General features: G+C 41.6%; 1 protein-coding gene across 8 annotated transcripts in view; it reads left to right on the forward strand.

Moving 5' to 3' along the window:
• lrfn1 (leucine rich repeat and fibronectin type III domain containing 1) overlaps positions 1 to 17,152 on the forward strand; it is a 210,368-nt gene that overhangs the window by 111,806 nt on the left and 81,410 nt on the right. For all 8 annotated transcript variants that reach the window (XR_009789807.1, XR_009789806.1, XM_061782663.1 and 5 more), the window contains one exon: positions 3,341 to 3,400. The gene's annotated coding sequence lies outside the window, so the exon portion shown is untranslated. The remainder of the gene's footprint in view (positions 1 to 3,340; positions 3,401 to 17,152) is intronic.

A 17,152-nucleotide genomic window follows, 5' to 3' on the forward strand; every position in this document is an offset into this window, starting at 1 on the left:
TTTAATACCATTGTGACCCAGCTGTACAATAACTCTGAAATATCGCATTCGGATAAAGGCGGCATAGATAAATATGCGTGCTCTCGAGCCAGTCGATGAGCACTAATCACTGAACTGAGCAACTTCCAGCTTTGCTGATTTTTCTTCGTGCCAAAAAGTGATGCAAAGTAGGCTGCAGAGTTGAGTTAGTTCCCCCAGAGAAAATGTGTAGTGCTTTTTTCTCTCATTTCCACGCAAAGAATTGACCTCAAATTATTTTTTTCCTCTCTATGTATTTATGAATAAGCAAAGTGGCCTAAATATACACAATAAGAGCTCTTTAGTGTAAATCTTATCTTAGGCATCAGCGGATTAACGGTGTGCCGAAAATGGCAGTTTGATGCGTAGGCCTACCGGAATTAATGTCACAGTTGGGTTCACGTTGGGTACAGTGCGGGAACAAAAACTGTAAATTCAGCAGTCAATTTGTATGTATGAGTATGATTCTCAAATAAACAAAATAATTCATACAATACAATTAAATAAAATATTTATTCATGAAAGCACAGTGTAAGAGTGGTTATCACGTCTGCCACACAGTTGAGAAGTTCTGGTTTTGAATCTCGGGTCAGGCTTCCCATTCACATGTTCTACTGTATATCGTAGGTACTCCAGCTTCCTCCTACATTCCAAAAACATACAAGTTAGGTTAATTGAAGACTAAATTGTCTTTAGAAATTGCATGTTTTTTTCCATGCTGGACTGATATTCATGCTCACGTGATGCCGTTTACAACGGGTTAACAAGTTTGATCTACTACCAAAAGCATGTTGTCAGACTTGACTTCCGCTGGCCAGAGGCTGAGCTGCACTGTTTGTTTCCAGTGCACCCCCTTACCGTACTGAAAAATAGAAAATACATTTACCGTTACACTCGTAGAATATTTTTGGGGAAAAGGGGCAGGCACCTTAATTTCCTCCAGTTTCGATTCCTCTCAAGGCAAGGTGGCCCAATACTTTTGTCTTGATAGTTATAGAATGACATACTGTATGTGTTGTGATGAAATTTCCTTGATTCACTACAGGGAGTTTTAATGTTTAATGAACCGATTAGTTGTTGCTTTCATATTTCATAGTAAATTCCATATCAAATTCTATGCTTATTACATTTTCCCGCACTGCAAAAAAAACAAACATTTGAGACGAAGGTACCGGTATTTGCGATCTTGCCATTTAAGTTTAGACATTTTAAAAATATTTGTTTTGTTGTTGCGTTAAATAGTTCAAAAGGAAGCCCAATAGTGTAGAGGAGTCATACCAAGTGCAGTGTCCTTTTGATTTCTGATAACTAGAGGCGGCAGCTGCTGTCACTTTTAATTAAACACGACGACAGTAGAAATTTCAGATTGTTGACACTGACTGTATTTGGAACAGAGGGAATAAAAACAAACTTGGTCAAGAACCACATGCTGCTTCACCACGCTTAATTTCTATTTCAGACCTGATCAACACCGGTTGCAGCCAAGTCCATCCATCCATTTTCTGAACCGCTTCTCCTCACTAGGGTCATGGGCGTGCTGGAGCCTATCCCAGCTATCATCGGGCAGGAAGCGGGGTACACCCCGAACTGGTTGCCAGCCAATCGCAGGGCACATACAAACAACCAATCATGCGCACTCACATTCACACCTACGGGCAATTTAGAGTCTCCAATTCATGCATGTTTTTGGGATGTGGGAGGAAACCGGAGTGCCCGGAGAAAACCCACGCAGGCACGGGGAGAACATGCAAACTCCACACAGGCGGGGCCGGGGATTGAACCCGGGTCCTCAGAACTGTGAGGCTGACGCTCTAACCAGTCGTCCACCGTGCTGCCATGCAGCCAAGTCATGCGCTTAATTTTGACTCGATTACTTCAAGACTTGCTTAATCAACATCACATAATTACAAGCATACAATTCTGAACAGGTTAATTAGTCTAATTACATTTCATTCACTAATTTAGACGGAATTGATTCTATCTCTAGATTATGAAAACGACTTTTTTGTATTTACAATAGGATGCTGAAGACACACAGTTGGTGGTATTAGAAGGATACACGCATACCAACAATGGAGCCGAATTTGAGCATGAAAATGTGATATATATACAATATGCATTTGACATTTATTTATTTTCTATTATTAAATAATTTATTTAATCATATGTAATAATGTTTAAAAAATGAGAGTATTTTGAGCATTAAGGGGTACACACATACTACAATGACATTCTGATCTAATTTGAGCATAGAACATTTGTTAATTAAAATATTACAAGAAAAAGTTAATGTATTTTCCAAGAAAAAATATACTTTTTATTTTCATTCATTCATTCATTTGCCATACCGCTTATCCTCACTAGGGTCGCGGGCGTGCTGGACCCTATCCCAGCTATCTTCGGGCGAGAAACGGGGTACACCCTAAACTGGTCGGCAGCCAATCGCAGAGCACATATAAAAAAAAAACAACCATTCGCACTCACATTCACACCTACGGGCAATTTAGAGTCTTCAATCAACCTACCGTGCATGTTTTTGGGATGTGGGAGGAAACCAGAGTATCCATCTATCCATTTTCTACCGCTTATTAGAGGGATACACGCATACCGACAATAGGATCATATTCAAGCATTTTCCCTCCTTTACGATCAAAGTCAGAGAAGGATGAATTTTCAAAAGAGCATTTTAATAATATTCTACTGGAAGGTCATACAGTTTTAACATATACTGTATGACAAAAAGTTATTTTTTAGACTGCAAACTCACCTTTAAGGGACAGTTGACAATTGTTAGGTTAACTACCTGTGAGAGCTGCTATAGCTAGGGTCCTTTTCCCCTCCATGATTATCGTCAGAAGCAGGGTGGCGCCAATTGCACTTAATGACCTGTGATAGCTTGCTACATGTAGCATGCGTGTGATGTTGCTGCAGAGATGGGGAAAAACGGGCACCTCAACTCAGTGCCGCAACACCCCCACAACCATTCAGTCCATGATTCAAGTGCACTTTTCTGCATCAAGCCTTTAGTATACAACTTCTTTTGTAAGCTCGAGGGAAATATATTCATGTTAAAGAAGGTCGAAGATAAAAGATTATGTTGGCTCTACGTCAACATAAAGCTGGCAAACATCTATAAAAGAAGTAGGGATGTGACTTAATGACTGTTCCTGACTTTCCATCACATAATAAAGATGGAAAAAAGCTACAGGAGTGGCTCATGACGTTGCTGTAAAGTACATGATTGGTGATGCTATTAAAATTGTTTTTGTTGAAGTTATTTGTGCTGTGTACGCTAAACTGTGATCTCCTCTCTCTTCCCCAGATGCAAGCTGCTTTCAAGTAAAGCCCCACGACGAGCAACTCTGAGCAGCGCGATAGTCGGGTGAGTTCTTAAATTGAAAGTTAAAAAAAATAAAAAATTCTCATTTCCATAATACGCTGACACCCATAAGCCGTCGGGTCGCTGAGTAGCAGAGGCTGCAACACGCCATGCATGTGTTCTCGGTGCGTTTAAAGCCTCATCTGTTTTCTCTCCTCAAATGATTGCAAAACATCTTATTCACTTCCTTGCATACATATTCAACCGCCATGTTCAGAGACCGTATATAAAAAACGTTTTTATTTCACTCTGAGGTCATTGTTTTTGGTCCCCACATGTCCACTATAGCTGAAATAGTGGAAAACACTACTATTTTCATCCGTATCCTCACCTATCAAGTAGATGCAGATTCAATTTGAATGGACATCACTCACCCCATCCTCGAAATGATGGTCAAACTTTAAAACCATACTCTGCCCACATTAGATGACATAGGCAGAAATGCTTGGCAATATAGCATTACCCACCTTTCTAGGATATCTGCTTTTGATTGGGACTCATTTGGGTGGGACGGTACTCGGCACTGGACAATACATCATGATGGACTGCGGTGTTTCGGTTTTTCAGTTCACTTTGCATTGCCGTGTGTGTGTGTGTGTTTGTGTGCGCGCGTGCGTATGTGTGTGTGTGGGTGCCTGTTCCGTGTTCACCCACTCACAGTAACTGTATCCGAGTTCAAAGTGCAGTTCTCGGACTTGTTCAAATGTAAAACCACTAGCAAGAGTTTCACAGTTGAATACAACAATGTGAGAGAGATAACTGTTTATTACTTGAACCATATCCCGTACTTTTTAAGGAAACACAAGTAATATGGGCGGCATGGTGGCCGACTGGTTAGAGCGTCAGCCTCACAGTTCTGAGGACTGGGGTTCAATCCCCGGCCCCGCCTGTGTGGAATTTGTGTTCTCCCCGTGCCTGCGTGGGTTTTCTCCGGGCACTCCGGTTTCAACCCACATCCCAAAAACATGCATGAATTGGAGACTCTTAAATTTCCCGTAGGTGTGAATGTGAGTGTGAATGGTTATTTGTTTGTATGTGCCCTGCGATTGGCTGGCAACCAGTTCAGGGTGTACCGCGCCTCCTGCCCGATGATAGCTGGGATAGGCTCCAGCACGCCCGCGACCCTAGTGAGGCGAAGCGGCTCAGAAAATGGAGGGATGGATGGACAAGCAATATGATCAAGCTTCTCCTCTGATTGTATCCTGATGTAACGCTTGCTGGACACACGACAGTCGAGCGACTCAAAAAGGTAACACCAAATGTCTTGTGGGAATATTTTGAACATACTTACTGGACCACTTAAGATAAACACATGAAAATAACCTGTGTAGTGGGAGAATTTATTGAGAAAGATTTGCAGTCATTTTCTGATATGTGGTTTGGTCACTCATACGTAGGTCTCGTTATGTTTGCCCTGCTATCCACATTTCAGCATCGTTTTTATCTTCCCAACCTCTACTATACAAGTGTACCAGTTGGATTTAGCATGGGTCAATTGATGGTGGGTTTTTGTTTACTTTTTATATGTTTTAAGTTGTTATATGAATATTTTATGTTTTGTCACTTTTATACAATTTGTCAATGAATAAGAGGCAGTTTACCATTTGAAAGAGTTGTGTTCATCTAACTTTTAACTTGAAATAAGTTTTATCATACAGTGCACTACAAAATGTACTTTTTGCTAAAAATAAAAATAAAGAGATACTCTAATTTTCAGATAATGGACCGAACCAAAAACAAAAGGGGTGGACCGTACCATGGTTTATCATCCTGCCCCTCTTCACATGTAGGTTATTGTCAAAGTAGGACTGGTCGGGCCCTGTAATTCGCCCCAAGTGGCTGCTTCAATTCAAAATGTCTGACTTCCTGTTCAATTTTAAAACTGGGTCTTTGAGACTTTTTGTGCATCCTGCTACGTTCGACACATCCACCCAATTCCACGTCGAGCTGGAAAACTAGTGTTGGGGGATAATTTCTTCTAACTTTAATTTAAAGTATATATCTCTGTGACGACCATGTTTTTTTTAACCTGCTATGTGGGCCCCGCACATTGAAAGGTACAAAACACTGCATCTTCTTTACTTCACGCGGAGCTTCAGTGAAGTCAACTCTCAGTCAACTGGGTGAGTGAAACAATAAAATACGTCTGCCAACACTGAGACAGCTAACAAGGTAAACTGTTGGTTGCACTTTTGCATTGATGTTTTTTAGCGTTTATTTTAGTCTTCAAACCAACGTAAGAGCCGATGACAGAAAAAAAATCTTAACATTGAGCTAAAACTTCACCGTAGCAAGTTTACATCACAATGAATTGGCACAAAAATGTCTCACAGTATCGCAAACACTAACCTTGTGCCTCATTGGTGAAAATCGGGAAATGAATCAGCGTCTTATAGCATTTGGTTCCATCCATTAAAAAAACAAAAATCAACGGTGCCGTGTAAAGTTACTTTTTGTGTGAAAATGATGAGTTCCAGTGCGTACCCTTCAAAATAAAAGGCTGCAAGCTTTAAAACAGGAAGTCAAGTTAAAACTTGCACATATAAACCATTTGATGTGATGAAACAGTCCCAAATATGTATTTTCATCCACTGTGCTGCACATAATGGGGACAATAGAATAAAATAACATAAAAACATTTAATCATGGTAGCAAGGTTGGAAGAGTGGTTACCACGTCTGCCTCACAGCCCAGGGCTTCTGGGTGCAAAAACATCATCTCATTGGCTTCCTTTCAGTCACATGTTCTCTCTCATTCACTCACACAGACACACAGTGTGACACTTATAGCTCTGGGCGCACATGAGTATAGTTCGAATGGGCTGGCGGGCTGTGCAAGTGGGAGCGGGCTCCATTATCAGCCACCCGGCAGCCGAGCCAGCAACCTCTCCTGCTCCCTCTTTCCTCGTCCTCCTCTTGCAGCAGCAGATTTAATTTCTTGTCCCCACAGGAAAAAACTCCCTCTGAGGAGCGATAGCTGTGCTGTGAAGACAGATGGAAGATTCAGATGAGTGATGCTTTTGATAAACTTGTGAATGTCAGCAGATGAAATCTGATTGCTTGCTTTTAAATTACTATTTTCCCCCCTTAGAATACCACATATGAATACACAGCTGAGGCGCTAGTAAAATCAGATATCAGAACTAGTGCACATGCTGCTGAGCTCTTATGCCATTCGACATGCAGCGATGCCATGTGTCCACATTGCAAACCCTCAGAGACCAAGATGTTTCTTCTTGTATAAATATATAAAACAATCTGCATCAGTTACTTTGGGTTTCATCATGTTTTCTTTCTGTTGTACAAACATCTTCAAGAGGAGCACTACACTTATATTTTTTCTATTATGTAAAACAATTCAGAGGTGTTTTAATAACATGTCTGCGACATGTTTTTTTTTTCAAAATACCCCAAAGATCAAGACTTATCGCAGACTTTACACACTCTATTTGTTTTCTTGTGGAAATTTTTACCCATTTTTAGGTAGTCTTGTCTCTTAGTTGTTTCATGCAGGTGACTTCTACTTAGGAGCACCTATGAAGACGTTGAAAGCATTTTCACTTGTGGATGCAGCACTTCATATTCTTCACTGTGTGTGTTTGTGGCACATTGACACATCACCAAGGAGAAATATCACCCCCCTCCAAACACACACACACACACACCCACTGCTTCTACAACTTCACCAAGCAATCAAGTTAGTGCTGCTGATCAGAAATGCATAGTGCCTCCGACAAAACTCTTGGCTTTGACGCAATAGGAGGGATGTCGCATGAGGGGTGGATGTCGGTGTTTTTTTATGATAAAGCCTCTGCGTGACAGCATTTCAGACAGTGTCCCCTTTGTTTGAAAGTAGCCCTGGATCTTTGGCCATGAGCATAGCTGGTCAAGTCATGAGCAGAGAAACTTTGGGACCATGGTGTTAAAAACACACCACTTTTACCTAAAAGTGGAGTGGAAGTGTAGAAAGGCTCACTCAAAGACACATTTTCAGAAATAGGCAAAGAACAAATGATTTCCTTTTTTTTCCCTTTTTTTCACAGTTGGTACAGTAGGCATGGGTAAGCACTCTAGACTCAACTGTTTGTATACAAGCAATTAAAAAGTCAGTTTTTCATAAAATGTCCCCTTTAAATAAATCCACGCTTCATGTGTGATGTGAAGATATGGTGGTATATACTGTAAAGTATGCTCACATTGCTGTTAATCTCATGTTTATTGCCCATGTTTATTGCTGATATGGGAAATGAAGCATTTACTCGAATTTGTTACTCTCAATAACAACTCGGGACAGACCACCTTTTGTTTGAAGTCACCCACTTTTCAAGTGAGCAAAGGTATTGGAACAGACATGATTAAATTAACTTGAAGTGAATAACATTTAATAAAATAAAATATGGTGGTATAACCCTTACTTGCAATAACTGCATCAAGCCTGAGACCCATTGACTTCACCAGACTGTTGCATTCTTCATCTGAAATGCTTTTCCAGGCCTTTACAGCGGCCTTTTTCACTTCTTGTTTGTTTCTGAGGGTTTCTCCCTTCAGTCTCCTCTTCAGGGGGTAAAATGCATGCTCTATTTAGTTAAGGTCCGGTGATTGACTTGGCCGGTCTAAGACCTTCCACTTTTCCCCCTGATGAAGTCCTTTGTTGTGTTGGCAGTGTGTTTTAGGTCATTGTCTTGTTGCGTGATGAAGCTTCTCCCGATTAGTTTGGATGCATTTTTCTGTAAACTGCCCACCGCATAGCAGGCAGAATTTTGAGTAGGCCTTTGCACTTTTCTCTGGAGCTCAGAGTTTTTGAAAAGTCGCTTTCCGCTGCACTGACAACAATAGGCCAGACACATACATACATGTAATAACCTACAGATGGGCATAATAATTAATTTAAGAATTTGATAAATTGTGTGAAACTAATTGTTGAATACGGTAATCACGTCTTGAAGCAATTGAGGCAACTACTTTGATGTCTAAAGATGACAGCATCACCTTGATGCAATTAATTGTTATGCAGCTATTAATGGGTGTTAATTGATGTTGGAAATGTTGGAAAATAGTGTGCAGTAATGAAAAGAAATAATAAAGGTGCAAGCTTGTTTTTATGGTGAATCCCTGAAATGATCATCAAATTTGACGCCATGCTACGCCCACATTAGATGGCGGAGGCAAAAAACACTTAGATCGAGGGTACTTGCTTCCGATTGGAGGTCATTTGGGCAAATTCCCCAGGAGTTCAAAGTACGAGCCCTAGAATAAACTCACAATATGGCCACTTCCACCCAAAATGGACAACTTCCTGTTAAAGTTCGGCATGGGTTGTTGAGGCTTTCTCGTGCGTTTCGTCATGATAGACATTTTCCACAGAATTTTGTGTTGATCCGTACAACTGGTTTCGGGAGGCTAATTTAAAAAAATAAATAAAAAATTCCAGTTTCTCCAGTGCTACTGACTGAATTTTGGGAGTTTGTGTTGGGGCACCTCAAAATATATACTGTACATTTCTACCATTACACACATGCAAGCGAGAAGTTTTATGTCATTTTGAGATTAATTTGTCTCAAAGATAATCCCAAACCTAGCGATTACAAGAGACACCACACGGCCTGGCGATATAACTATTTTGATCACTTACACCAGTGGTGTCAAAATCAAGGCCCCGGGGCCAGGTGCGGCCCACCACATCATGTAATGTGGGCCACGAAAACAAATCATGTGCAACTTCCATGAATCTTGCTATAATCTGTGTTACAATTTCAAATTGTCATATGTAATAAATAACGTTGGGATCTTGCAAGCATTTTTGTTACTAAACCCCTTTTACAGTAACTTCAACAGTAGTTGAACAAAATATTATCCTTGTCTTCTGATTTCAAAACTTATTATCCGTCAATTTGTTGTTGAGATTAAACATTTAAATGGTTTCACAGTCATAATGGCCCTCTCAGGGAAAACTGTAACTACAATGTGGCCCGCGACAAAAATGAGTTTGACACCCCTGAAAGTCACACACAGTAATGCATACTAAAATGCTTTGGGGAATGTCCAAACAAGAAACTGATTCAACTCAGGACCCCTTTAACTGCTTTCAAGTAATGGAAAAATTGTGTGATCACCTGGTAAAATATTGTATTTTAATCGCAGCTTGTCATCTAAAGGTTTCACGTTTCTTCACCACCTACTTACCGTGAGATTGAATAAACAGTTGAGACTCGGCATCTATGGCCAAGCTCTTATAGCATTTACGTCCTGGCCGCTAAATGTAGCAGATATTGAAGCTGATTGTTTTCTGAGAGCTGAGGTTTACATGGCGAGGGACTATGAAAGGAAATTGATCGCGGCATTGACAGGCGTGCACCAGGCTTTTATGCACAGTGGGAGCGTCTGCCTGCAGCGCTGCACGACACGGGCGGGCGGGGAGGGGACGGGAAGCAAAAATGAGCTGCATCAGCTAATCTGACAAAGGTTTAAAATAGAAAGTTAATGATCCGCAATATGAGCAATAAAGAAAGCATTGTGCTTGCCGTTGTTTTCACCTGGATATATTTATTGTCTTAATAAAATCAACAGAGCGATTTTTTATTCGGACTGGATGTGTTTTGAAAAAAAAAAACAATGTTTTCTCATCATTTGAAGTTGTTGTGGAGTTTGTGACAAGCACAGAAATAGCAGAATTAACTTCCACATTTCTTTGTAAAGACATTTTTGTCTTTTGGAGCATGGAGAGCAGAAAATTAGATTGATACCTTTGATTCTATTCAGAGGGTCAGGACATATTCATTAGTTTCTCTGAATTAAAACACAGTGATCATAGGCTAAAGCTGTGAAATGATGTAGTCGGTTACCATTGTCCTCAACTTGTTAAGACAACGCTATGCTACTATAATCATACACCAGAGATCTTTCAATACTGTTATTGCTTTGCTGCATCCGACCTTGGGTATGTTTTAGAAATTCTTTATTGATTAATACTTTTGTCAGGAGTTTTGTCTGTGTTTAAATACAGTATGCAATAAAGACTACAGATATTGATTTACACATTTTTCTACACCATTTTTCAATTTCTTTGGAAAGAAAACAGGCTAAAACTGCACAGGTAATTACATAAGAAAGTATGACTATTTCCTCCACCGCAAACATCTAACACATTTAGTTTTTGTGTGTTTATCTTTTCTTTATACAGAATCAGAATTGTCAACTCAACTCTCAAAATGTTCATTTGCTGCTGACAGCCACATTATGAACGCAAAAGATACAATCCATAATTTAGACCACGTTGATAAGTGTTTCCCGGAAAGTCTTGATAAGTATTGTGTGAAATTGTCTTTGAGTAGCAGTAATTCAATGTAATACATGTTTTCCCCTGTTATCACAAACATTACGACATTCTAAGGTCTTTGGAAATTGCAGAGCTCTACTTTCCTCCCTGAGAACGCTATCGCACACATCAAAACATACATTTTCTAACACCAAATGAGGCTCCTAGCGGAAATAGCTGTTTTCATGTTTCTGTACGCTTCTGACGCTTTTTCTCAGGCCGCTATAATTAAACACGGGAGTGGGGGCTGCAACCCTTTGTCGTTCCAGTGAGAAACGGCTGCTCCAAAACACGTGGACGAAGAGCTACATCTTGTGCGAATGCTTGTCTGGAGGATTCATCTTCAGCAGCGTAGCCGGAAAAGAAAACGTGCCTAGAACTTGACGATTGCAGATGCAAATGTATCAAGTCAGGCTGCTTGTTATCTGAATCCCCTTTCCCTACGATAACTTCACATACAACTCCCCGAATGATGTGCACAGCTGCAAATGTAGCTTCGCTCAGCGCAATATTGCCCACTAAGGTACAAATTATACTGATTATTATGACGTCACAATGAGTGTGTTGCACGCCGATCGAGTTGATTAAACAGTGTGCCGGTGATGCTAATGGTTTAGCAGGCCTTGTGTTGCATAATACACTCCTGTGTAAAGAGCTTAATTTGTGTGTCCTGGGTGAATGATGATGATGAGTCGCCTAGTGGTGCTAAAATGTAATCATTATGCATGTCAAGAAGCACATAGAGGCACCCTTACTCATCCCACACAATCAGCAACTCAAAGATAGTGTGATTTACAGTGACATCAACAAGCAGATCATCTATCAATCTTTCCATTTTCTGTATCACGTGTCCTGTTCAGGGTCACACAGGAAGCAGAAGACTATCACAACTGATTTAGGGCAAGAGGCGGGGCACACCTTGGCCTCATCACCTGTCAGTCACAAACTGCCACACAGAGACAGACAACCATGAGTAATCACACGCCTACGGACAACCTAGTCTTCTGTTAACCTAACAAAACATTGTTTTTGTCGGAAAAGTGTGAGATAATTCAACAGTCAATAATTATTTAAGTTATTTTTAACTCCGAAGACAAAAAGTCTTCGATAAACCTAATTTGTTCTTGGAGACAATTTAGTCTTCTGTAACCCAACAAAGGGTGGCACGGTGGAAGACTGGTTAGAGCGTCTGCCACACAATTCTGAGGACCGGGGTGCAATCCCCGGCCCCGCCTGTGTGGAGTTTGCATGTTCTCCCCGTGCCTGCGTGGGTTTTCTCCGGGCACTCCGGTTTCCTCCCACATCCCAAAAGCACGCGTGGTAGGTTAATTGACGACTCTAAATTGCCCGTAGGTGTGAATGTGAGTGCGAGTGGTTGTTTGTTTATATGTGCCCTGCGATTGGCTGGCAACCAGTTCAGGGTGTACCCTGCCTCTTGGCCGAAGATAGCTGGTATAGGCTGCAGCAGGCCCGTGGCGGCTCAGAAAATGGATGGATGGATATAACAAAGAGTAAAACATTTAAGGGGGTCTGAATACTTTCTGCACCCACTGTATAAAAAAATCTGGACAAATGAAATGATGAAAAAGAGTTTATAGCTATATCTCAACAATTCTGTACTAAATTGTTCTCAGGAAATGAACAATCGTTGGAGGGGATATGCAGTAAGATCAATGAGTTTCACGGACAAATTTAAGCCAGTTATCACCAGCTCATCCTTTATTAAATGACGTTGTCTTTTGCCACAACAGCCAAGTGACAATACTCCAGTAACCCCCAGTCACACACAGATCGCTCTTTCCATGCGTGCGAGACCGTTATTGCACCTCACTTAAAAAGAATAAATGCTTTAAGAAGCTTCGATTGGCAGTAAATAAAGTCGGCTGTGTTAATGCCCCTCGGCGCAAACAGCCCCTTTGGTGTAACCCTCGCAAAGGCACACCATGCACCGTGCCATTTTTGCGCTAGTCAGGAATATAAAGTCCCAAGAGTCTTCAAACCTTATGTAGTATTAGGCAACAGCATTAACTCTTCTTCTTCTTTTCCTTTCGGCTTGTCCCGTTAGGGGTCGCCACAGCGCGTCATCATTTTCCATGTAAGCCTATCTCCTGCATCCTCCTCTCGAACACCAACTGCCATCATGTCTTCCCTCACGACATCCATCAACCTTCTCTTTGGTCTTCCTCTAGCTCTCTTGCCTGGCAGCTCCATCTTCATCATCCTTCTACCAATATACTCACTATTTCTCCTCTGGACGTGTCCAAACCACCGAAGTCTGCTCTCTCTAACTTTGTCTCCAAAACATTGAACCTTGGCTGTCCCTCTGATGAGCTCATTTCTAATTTTATCGAACCTGGTCACTCCGAAAGCTAACATCTTCATTTCCGCCACCTCCAACTCTACTTCGTGTTGTCTCTCCAGTGCCACTGTCTCTAATCCGTACATCATGGCTGGCCTCACCACTGTTTTATAAACTTTGCCCTTCATCCAAGCAGAGACTCTTCTGTCACATAACACATCTGACACCTTCCTCCACCCGTTCCAACCTGCTTGGACCCGTTTCTTCACTTCCTGACCACACTCACCATTGCTCTGGACGGTTGACCCCAAGTATTTAATGTCCTCCACCCTTGCTATCTCTTCTCCCTGTACCCTCACTCTTCCCCCACCACCCCTCTCATTCATGCACATATATTCTGTCTTACTTCGGCTAATCTTCTTTCCAGTGCATGCCTCCATCCTTTAACTGTTCCTCCAGCTGCTCCCTGCTTTCACTGCAGATCACAATGTCATCTGCAAACATCATGGTCCACGGGGATTCCAGTCTAACCTCATCTATCAGCCTATCCATCACCACTGCAAAAAGGAAGGGGCTCAGGGCTGATCCCTGATGCAGTCCCACCTCCACCTTAAATTCCTCTGTCACACCTACAGCACACCTCACCACTGTTCTGCTGCCCTCGTACATGTCCTGTATTATTCTAACATACTTCTCTGCCACTCCAGACATGCAGTACCACAGTTCCTCTCTGGGTACTCTGTCATAGGCTTTCTCTAGATCTACAAAGACACAATCTAGCTCCTTCTGACCTTCTCTGTACTTTTCCATCAACATTCTCAAGGCAAATAATGCATCTGTGGTACTCTTTCTAGGCATGAAACCATACTGTTGCTCGCAAATACTCACTTCTGTCCTGAGTCTAACCTCCACTACTCTTTCCCATAACATTGTGTGGCTCATCAACTTTATTCCTCTATAGTTCCCACAGATCTGCACATCACCCTTGTTCTTAAAAATGGGCACCAGTACACTTTTCCTCCATTCCTCAGGCATCTTCTCACGCACTAGAATTCTATTGAACAAGCTGGTCAAAAACTCCACAGCCACCTCTCCTAGATGCTTCCATACCTCCACAGGAATGTCATCAGGACCAACTGCCTTTCCATTTTTCATTCTCTTTAATGCCTTTCTAACTTCCCCCTTACTAATCATTGCCACTTCCTGGTCCACCACACTTGCCTCTTCTACTCTCCCTTCTCTATCATTTTCCTCATTCATCAACTCCTCGAAGTATTCTTTCCATCTACCTAGCACACTGCTGGCACCAGTCAACATATTTCCATCTCTATCCTTAATCACCCTAACCTGCTGCACATCCTTCCCATCTCTATCCCTCTGTCTGGCCAGCCTGTATAGATCCTTTTCTCCTTCTTTAGTGTCCAACCTGCCATACATGTCATCATATGCCTCTTGTTTTGCCTTTGCCACCTCTACCTTTGCCCTGTGTCGCATCTCAATGTATTCCTTTCGCCTCTCCTCGGTCCTCTCAGTGTCCCACTTCTTCTTAGCTAACCTTTTTCCTTGTATGATTTCCTGTACTGTGAGGTTCCACCACCAAGTCTCCTTCTCTCCTTTCCTGCCAGAAGATACACCAAGTACTCTCCTGCCTGCCTCTCTGATTACCTTGGCTGCAGCGGTCCAGTCTTCTGTAAGCTCCTCCCGTCCACCGAGAGCCTGTCTCACCTCTTCCCGAAAAGCTGCACAGCACTCGTCCTGTCTCAGCTTCCACCACATGGTTCTCTTCTCTGCCTTTGTCTTCCTAATCTTCCTCCCCACCACCAGAGTCATCTTACACACCACCATCCTATGCTGTCTAGCCACACTCTCCCCTACCACTACCTTACAGTCGGTAACCTCCTTCAGATTACATCGTCTGCATAAGATGTAATCCACCTGCGTGCTTCTACCTCCGCTCTTGTAGGTCACCCTATGTTCGTGCCTCTTCTGGAAAAAAGTGTTCACTACAGCCATTTGCATCCTTGTTGCAAAGTCTACCACCATCTGTCCCTCCAAGTTCCTTTCCTGGATGCCGTACTTACCCATCACTTCTTCATCACCCCGATTACCTTCACCAACATGTCCATTACAATCTGCACCAATTACGACTCTCTCTGTCTGGGATGCTCAGAACCACTTCGTCTAGCTCCTTCCAAAATTTCTCTTTCACCTCTAGGTCACATCCTACCTGTGGGGCATCACATTACACATAACACCCTCAATTTCAAGTTTCAGCCTCATCACTCAATCTGATACTCTTTTCACCTCCAAGACATTCTTAGCCAACTCTTCTTTTAAAATAACCCCGACTACTTCTAGCCTTACTGCCTTTCCACCTGGTCTCCTGGACACACAATATATCAACCTTTCTCCTAATCATCATGTCAACCAACTCCCGAGATTTTCCTGTCATAGTCCCAACATTCAACGTCCCCACATTCAGTTCTAGGCTCTGTGCTTTCCTCTTCTCTTTCTGCCGAAGAACCCGCTTTCCACCTCTTCTTCTTCTTTGACTTCGACCCACAGTAGCTGAATTTCCAACAGCGCCCCGCAGGTTGACGGCGGCGGTGGCGGAAGTTGTTAACCAGGCCACGACCGATCCGGTATGGAATTCTTTGGATGAACGCTCATATTTGTTTGGCAAAGTTTTGATTGAATTATTTCACACAACAGATTTGACGTGCAACAGACATTTCATCAGAAGTTGGCATCTATAATTCTCAAAAGATTGTGAGCGCAGCAGTTCATCCGTCAATAAATATTTGATGCTCTATTTCATTTATTCACTCACTAGGTGCCAACCCCCAGCTTTGTACCCGCAGCAAATCCCAGCACGATTTGACAGCATCCTCAGGATAACTCCCACGTCATCATTAAAGAGTAGATACTCTTGTCAGAGTTTGCAGTCCAGCAGGGGGTAGGAGAAGGGAGGAAGGGGTGTGGGGCAGAAAATAGACATCTTTGATTATGATGAAGAGGTGCGCAAACATCTCTGTCGCAGGAAGACTTACCACCTCGCACAGCGGCACAATTGCTAACTAATGCCTGAAAAAAGCTTCAAATGGGTTGTAATGCGCTCTGATCTTTATTAGACTGCTGTGAAGTGTGGTACATGTTTTCAAAATGACATTATAAAGGTAGATTACACGAATATGCAAATGTTTCTATAGATTATACAGAATGTGCATATTATTTTTATGTTACAATGCAAAGTATTCATTGCCTTTACATCAGCACACAATAATTTTAAATGATATGTTATTCAGATGATAAATGTCAAGCGAGCCAGGGGGAAGTCATTGATTGACAAGTTAGTTTTTAATAATTGTGCTTTTAGGACAGAAATATTCAGTAAAAAAAAAACTGCCAGCTGAACTGGTCAGTTAAGGTCAGAGTGAGCATAATCATTGTTCGACGGAGCAAAATGGATGTGTTTATCTGGTGATTCCAACACAATAAGTATTCATACTTGCTTGCGCCACAAATTAAGCAGTGTGAACTAAATTATGATTTATTTACAGAGCACTTTCGGCCTCTGATTTACATGCAAAAAAAAAAACAAGAAGCGGTTTTAAACTGACAAATAGTATGTAGCCCATTTTGTAATAGAATGCAGCATGTGGTTCATTGCCCAAGGTTGTTCTCGTAAACTCGGTTCCAAGTTGTTTGTGGTCGCGAGGCAACTCAATGTTTAGTACAAGAGTGAGAGCAGTGTCAGCTATGTTTCATCAGAAGACCCTGTATAGCCTACTGCATTCTATGCATTTGCTCAGTACAATCGCTCCTTCTTCTTGCAAGAAATAAACTAGACAGACATCGTTTGGTGTTTTCCAGTTTAGTTTTTTGTTTTTTTACAGTAATATAAAAATATTAGTCATTGTAAGTGAAATATTTTGACAACTTTTGAGCTATTATTTTTCACAAAGGGAATGTGTAAGAGTTTTAGAGCTACAATGTAAATATTTGTTTAGATTATGTAGATTTAGATGTATCAATATAATCGATAAATATATTTTTTTTTTTGGCAAAAATATCCATTTGCCTCTTTTGTAGCTTCATGACGTGCTCTGTTTACACTGACAACATGGCAGCTAACAGAAGCT

The sequence above is a fragment of the Phyllopteryx taeniolatus genome, chromosome 8, assembly GCF_024500385.1.
Source record: "Phyllopteryx taeniolatus isolate TA_2022b chromosome 8, UOR_Ptae_1.2, whole genome shotgun sequence".
NCBI classification, from domain to species: Eukaryota; Metazoa; Chordata; class Actinopteri; order Syngnathiformes; family Syngnathidae; genus Phyllopteryx; species Phyllopteryx taeniolatus.